Consider the following 7,611-nt stretch of genomic DNA (forward strand, 5'->3'; position numbering starts at 1 on the left):
AGATAAAATAAGTCATATTTTTGGTTCATTTAATAGTTAAAACAAATTTAAAATATTGCAATCAGTTGATAAAACATTGTCCTTTACAATTATAAAAGCTTTTTACAAAAATCTACTACTCTGCTTGCAGGTCAGCAGACTGGGGTAGATCCTGCTGAAATCCTATGTATTGAATGAATAGAGAAACGTTTTGAATCGGGAAAAAAATCGTTTTTGAATCGAGAATCGTGTTGAATTGAAAAAAAAAATTGATTTTGAATCGAATCGTGACCCCAAGAATCGATACTGAATCGAATCGTGGGACACCCAAAGATTCACAGCCCTAATATTCACCATTAATTAGTTGCTTATTAACATGCAAATTAGCAACATATTGGCTCTTAACTAGTCATTATTAAGTACTTATTAATGCCTTATTCGGCATGGCCTTAGTATAAACCTAACCCTCTAACCCTGGCCCTAACCCTCTAACCCGAACCCTAACCCAAAAACTCTAAATTAAGTCTTTGTTACTTAGAATATGTTCCCCATACTAAAGTGTTACCAAAAACATATAATAGCTTTGTCTTGAATTTGGAAAAAAAAAAGGAGGGTTCGGTGAATGCGCATATGAAACTGTTGGGTTTCGGTACCTCCAACAAGGTTAAGAACCACTGCGGTATGGTGTACAAAGTTGTGCAACAGCGGCACTGTGCGGACGAACTGTGGTACTGCAGCATGGGGAAGCATATCGGCTAAAATTGGATTTGAAATTAGGCAAAACAAACTCTAAACAATCACTAATGTTAAAAACTTAAATAAATAAAATGTATTTTTTTTTATTTACAGTAGTTGTGAGAATTATTCCACGCTCTTTTCAGGCTTTGAAAAATACGCGTCACAGTCCGATCCGTCAGCGCATGCGCCAAATGTCAGCCACTTCCAAACCTCGACTTGACGGCATTTTTTTTTTTTAAATGTATTCCCTTTTTTACATTTAGTATATTTAAATATTCATTTATAAACATTGAATACATTTCAAATATCAATAAAATGCAATTGCCTTCATCTTATAGGGCAGGGGTCGGCAACCCAAAATGTTGAAAGAGACATTTTGGTCCCCCCCCCCCCCCAAAAAAAAAAAATCTGTTTGGAGCCACAAAATTTAAAAGCCTTCTATAAGTGATATAATGAAGTCAACACATGATGTACGTGTCTGTATTAGTTGTATTGGCCTACTATCAAAATGACTTTAAAAGTCTTATACAAGTGTTATAATGAAGACAACACATGATTTAAGTGTCTATATTAGCTATAATAACCTACTTTTATTTTTACAACATTGGAAAACATTAGTAAACCTTCTCAGAGGGTGAGATAACTCCTCTAAATGACTGTCTTAGAATGGCCAAAGGTATAGATGTGTGTGTCCAAGTTAAAGGAAATGGCGGGCTGTCTTCTTCTAATGAATGTATTAGAATCTATGCAAGCTGGGTAACGTTTGCTGTGGTCTGGAACAACATGGCACACAAACAACTATCAGAAATGCAGCCAATATTACATACAGATAATACGTTATGAGAAATGCAGATAAAAATTAAATACACAGAGGACATAGGAGATTAAATGAGCTCAAATATACCTACAAGTGAGGCATAATGATGCAATATGTACATAAAGCCAGCCCAAATAGCATGTTAGCATCGATTAGCTTGCAGTCATGCAGTGACCAAATATGCTTGATAAACACTCCACACAAGTCAATAACATCAACAAAGCTCACCTTTGTGCATTCACGCACAGTATAAAACGTTTGGTGGACAAAATGAGACAAAGAAGGATTGGCATAAAATATGTATTTCTCTGGCATGTTGAAGAAAGTTATACATGTAAACAAACCACGGTGAGTTCAAGGACCGCCAAAATGAGGACAAAACGGCGCTCGCCAAATACTCTCATCGGAGAATCATGTTTTAATATATTTCTAACAATTAGGGAGGATTGTGTCATGTTTGTTCTCCTACAGAAACCCTATTAAAACAAAAATATATTTCCCCTGCCCATCTTTTTCTATTTTCATACATTTTTGAAAAAGCTCCAGGGAGCCAGTAGGGCAGCGCTAAAGAGCCGCATGCGGCACTAGAGCCCCTGTTATAGGGTAATGTTTAGTTACACCAAGTCATGAGCGTAACACTAAGCTTCATCACTTTGACTTGTAATATCTCTAATTCTGGTGGTGTTTTATGCTTCTTTCTTTTTGGAACATGTACTATACATATAATACAAGAAAGTCCCATATAAAATTATGTTTATATAGCAATACTTTAATTTTGCCTTTGAAAGTAACACTCCAATGTCCGTTAGTGGAGCTGTACACTTTTCGAAAATCTCCAAACATTTTGAATGCGTTGTTATTTTCGTTATATCTTTTACGACTGAAAGTCGTAGTATGGCAAGGAAGTTGCGAGAAACACACTATAGTTATGTTTTTAGTAAAAAAAAATAAAAAATAAAATAAAAGTTATGTTTTTTCTTTCCATACCGAGTGAAATTCAGGCCGCTATCGGCGATACCGATCCAATACTTTATGCAAATATACCTAGTGTGTCTGGTAAAGTTTAAAAAGTAGTGTATTTTAGCTATATCTGTGCAATATATGTATTGTGCAATGGCCCTAACAAATAAGCAAGAGAAAAAAAGCAATTTAGGAAAGTTTAGCTGCAAACGTTAGCTATCATTTAATGTTCAGCGATATAGTGGGTTAGCGTAACATAACATTAGGGGTGCTAAAACAAACAAACAAAAACGATTCACATCCGAATCGCAATTCTTATTCATTCCGATTAATAAACTAAAAATAAATATAAATGTTTTTCTTTGAAGTTATTTTCCAATAAAAAATTTTTAAAGCCATTTCCGCGCATATACGTCATATGTCAGCAGCAGAGAAGAGATTCTGTAACCTGTAACCTATTTCGAAAAGGTTTTATTGTCATTTTTATACTAAATAAAATATTGCGATAATCGGTTTGAATAGAGAATCGATTCTGAATCGAATCGCCACCCCAAGTATCGGAATCGAATCGTGTAAAAATGTTCATTGTAAATTCACAGCAAATTAGCAGCTAATACTTGCATTACTTTCACAGTACATTTACACAAATTTACTGTGGGAAAATCTTTCCAGCAATTTACTGTAAATGCAGAGCTGAGATTTGACAGTTTATTACAATAAAGTTACAAGTAAATGCTGTAACTTCACAATTGTCATTTTATTGTTAAATACTAGATGTGGGAATCTTCAGGCACCTCGCGATTAGATTCAATCCTAGTTCTCGTGAATTCAGAATCTATTCTCGATTCAACGTGATTCTCTGAATAAATTATTTGGTATATAAATAATAATACAATTACAGGGGACAAAAGCTCCTCTTGGCTGCGGACGTACAACTTGTATGCACAGTTGGCCTGAATAACACCTTTTCAAAAATGTTTTAAAAAAACAATATTATTTACACAAATCCCAGATTGTTAATCAGTTTAATAAAATAAACTAGAGAGGCCGTAAGTCCAACCCAATACCAGCTTTACAAGACCTAGGATAGACATTCACAAAGCAACAATACTTAAGAAAACCAATAATAATAATAATATCAATAATAGCTGTTTTATGTATTCAATTCAAAATGCTTTTTTTTTTTTTTTTTTACAAATTTGCACAAAAATATATATACGTTTTAAATTGACTCTCAAAAATTAGGAATTTATTTAATATCGTAATGGATAAACTTATTAATTACTTTCTTGTTTGAACAGCATACGGTCACTTACTGTACAAGAGTTATTGTGTGAAGTGAAGTGCATTATATTTATATAGCACTTTTCTCTAGTGACTCAAAGCGCTTAACATAGTGAAACCCAATATCTAAGTTACATTTAAACCAGTGTGGGTGGCACTGGGAGCAGGTGGGTAAAGTGTCTTGCCCAGGGACACAACGGCAGTGACTGGGATGGCGGAAGCGGGGATCGAACCTGGAACCCTCGAGTTGCTCGCACGGCCACTCTACCTACCGATCTATACCGCATATGTAGTCTACAGCAGTGGTCCCCAACCTTTTTGTAGCTGCGGACCGGTCAACGCTTGAAAATTTGTCCCACGGACCAGTGGGGTGGGGGGTGGGGGGTGTATTTTTACATAAATAAATACAATCATGTGTGCTTACGGACTGTATCCCTGCAGACTGTATTGATCTATATTTATATATAATGTATATATTGTGTTTTTTATGTTGATTTCATTAAAAAAAACAAAAAAAAACAAAAACTTTTTTTTTTTTTAAATTTCTTGTGCGGCCCGGTACCAATCGGTCCGCGGACCAGTACCGGTGGTTGGGAACCACTGGTCTACAGAACCCTTCAAGAGACAAATCAGCTTGAATTTACGGTCATTTGTTGGGATTTTACTGTGAAATTACAATTAATTGCTGTGAAATATAAAGATAACATACAACAGTCACGTGTTGGAATGTTACAGTGCATTTTGATGACATCATTTTACTGTGAAATGTATTTTTTTCAGCAAATACCACCTCAGAAAACACCCGGCTCTCCACATACCACCATAGCGACCAACATTAAAATACAGTCGCGTGGTAGGCCTAAATATTCATTAAAAACAAGGCAGATCTTTTATTTAGCGAGTGTATTTAATGTTTTTGGCCACTGTGACGTTACACACTGTTTGAACAGTAACACTATGTGTAAATATTTAATGAAGTGATTATTTGGCGTACCACAAGTAGTTGTTTTTTTTACTGGGACTGCTTTTTTGAATGCAGAATAACAGTTTTATTTCAATACAATTAGTATGTTTGTTATTCTTATAGCCAGACCTGTGTGTTTATTTGCGTACCTTACGTTTCAGCCACAACTGTTGCCTTCCTCAGAGGTTGTCACCTTATGTGATCTATGAGAATAACAAAATCGCATCATTTTTTGAAGACCTAATGAACCTCTTTTGAATACAATTAGTAATTGTGACACATATTGACATTTAAAAAAATGGTAACATAAACTAGCCAGTGGTGCCCCAGCAGGCACAAGACTTTAAAACAACGTTGAGAACTTGTTGAATTAGGTCCTGATGTTGAGCAACTCAAACATAACTTTGGACTAACATGCTTTTTGACGACGTTTAATCAATGTTGGGTTCTGATGTTGATTTGACCATTGAATTTTGGTCATTTTCCAACCAATATTCTACAACACAAATACAACGTTAAAACAACATGCTTTTTGGCGACGTTTAATCAATGTTGGGTTCTGATTTTGATTTGACCATTGAAATTTGATCATTTCCCAACCAATAATCTACAAAACAAATACAGCGTTGAAACAACATGCTTTTTGACGACTTTTAATCAATGTTGGGTTCTGATGTTGATTTGACTGTAGAATTTTGGTCATTTCCCTACCAATTTACTACAACACCAATACAACGTTGAAACAACATGCTTTTTGACGACGTTTATTCAATGTTATGTTGTGACGTTGATTTGACCATTGAATTTTGGTCATTTTCCAACCAATATTCTACAACACAAATACAACGTTGAAACAACATGCTTTTTGACAACGTTTAATCAATGTTAGGTTGTGACGTTGATTTGACCATTGAAATTTGGTCATTTTCCAACCAATTTTCTACAACACAAATACAACGTTGAAACAACATGCTTTTTGAAGACGCTTAATCAATGTTATGTTGTGACGTTGATTTGACTGTAGAATTTTGGCAATTTCCCTACCAATTTACTACAACACCAATACAACGTTGAAACAACATGCTTTTTGACGACGTTAAATCAATGTTGAGTTCTGACGTTGATTTGACCATTGAATTTTGGTCATTTCCCAACCAATATTCTACAACACAAATACAACGTTGAAACAACATGCTTTTTGACTACGTTTATTCAATGTTATGTTGTGACGTTGATTTGACCATTGAATTTTGGTCATTTTCCAACCAATTTTCTACAACACAAATACAATGTTGAAACAACATACTTTTTGAAGACGTTTAATCAATGTTATGTTGTGACGTTGATTTGACTGTAGAATTTTGGCAATTTCCCTACCAATTTACTACAACACCAATACAACGTTGAAACAACATGCTTTTTGACGACGTTAAATCAATGTTGAGTTCTGACGTTGATTTGACCATTGAATTTTGGTCATTTCCCAACCAACATTCTACGACACAAATACAACGTTGAAACAAAATGCTTTTTGACGACATTTAATCAATGTTGGGTTCCGACTTTGATTTGACCATTGAAATTTGGTAATTTCCCTACCAAATTACTACAACACAACAACGTTGAAACAACATGCTTTTTGACGACGTTTAATCAATGTTGGGTTGTGTCATTGATTTGACCATTGAATTTTGGTCATTTCCTAACCAATATTCTACAACACAAATACAACGTTGAAATAACATGCTTTTTGACAACGTTTAGTCAATGTCAGGTTGTTCAAAGTCAGTTTTAAGGGACATGAATGTATAATCAACATTGTATCAATGTCTTGTGTCTGCTGAGTTCTTGTTTTATGTTCTGCCATTTTAGCATTAGAATTGAGAAAATGTTGGAAAGAATATGACGCAGTACAGTTAAGAACATGTACAAAAGGCAGGTGAGCATTATTATCTCCGGATGTGGCAAGTTTGCTGGTAAAATGATTAAAGAGTCTTGGGCCAAGTGAAGGAGGTCATGGCTGAGGCGTTGCAACACGAGCAGGAATTCCTCATCGCTCTCTCAGGTCGCCCACATTGTGTGGCGTTGTTGATATTGCGAGGTGGAAAGTCGAGGAGGGACGCGGTGGCCCATCTCCGCCGCCGGTGTGACCCCGGGGTCCCTGACGGATACAAAAGCGTGCGCGCAGAGCAGCATTCCTCAGAGCAGGTAAACACGGCCTCCTCTAATCCCTCCGGGGGCCCTCTGTCTGCCTGGAGCACTTCGACAAATGTTGACTTTTGCAAACGCGAAGAGTCTGGCATTCTGCAAAACAAAACTCCTGGTTTCCAAGAGCCGTCTGCAAATGACAGCGTTCTCCTCGCCGGCGTCTTCGTCTTCCCGGCAACGTGGGCTCCTGCGTGGTCGCACTTGTTGTGTACTCACACTGACTCACACAAGCATTGTGACAGGTTATCCATCAGGGCCCGGCCTCTTCGTGCCCACTCAATCTCAAGACATGCTTTGTGCCAACACTTTGGGGAAGGCCCCTTTTCTGTTCCAACAAGAAAGTCTTCTCAGGAGAGAGTTTTTCTTCACTTCTTACTTCCGTTTGGTGGCCCAATACTTTTGCTCTTCTCTTATCTGCTGCTGTGTTATGAAGTGATGATATGGCCAGGAGCTAATCAAGAGTTGATAGCGAAACAGTTCATGCTTTAAATTCCTTAGATTAACGTAGCCAGGCAACATTTAAATTGTGGCCCGCATGCGCCTCCAATTTGGCCCGCCAAATGGCACCAGTTCAATCAGCAATATGGCCGCAGCGGTGTATTCATAATATATACAAGCAGCCAGTGATCGAAAAGCTGCCGTTTTGTCGCCATCTGGTGGC

At 36.8% G+C, this 7,611-nt stretch overlaps 1 protein-coding gene across 1 annotated transcript in view; it reads right to left on the reverse strand.

Annotated features, from left to right (window-relative positions):
* rnf32 (ring finger protein 32) overlaps positions 1–7,611 on the reverse strand; it is a 282,695-nt gene that overhangs the window by 271,056 nt on the left and 4,028 nt on the right. The window contains exon 2 of the mRNA XM_062021648.1: positions 4,892–4,945. The gene's annotated coding sequence lies outside the window, so the exon portion shown is untranslated. The remainder of the gene's footprint in view (positions 1–4,891; positions 4,946–7,611) is intronic.

Source organism: Entelurus aequoreus, linkage group LG15 (genome assembly GCF_033978785.1).
Source record: "Entelurus aequoreus isolate RoL-2023_Sb linkage group LG15, RoL_Eaeq_v1.1, whole genome shotgun sequence".
Lineage (NCBI taxonomy): Eukaryota > Metazoa > Chordata > Actinopteri > Syngnathiformes > Syngnathidae > Entelurus > Entelurus aequoreus.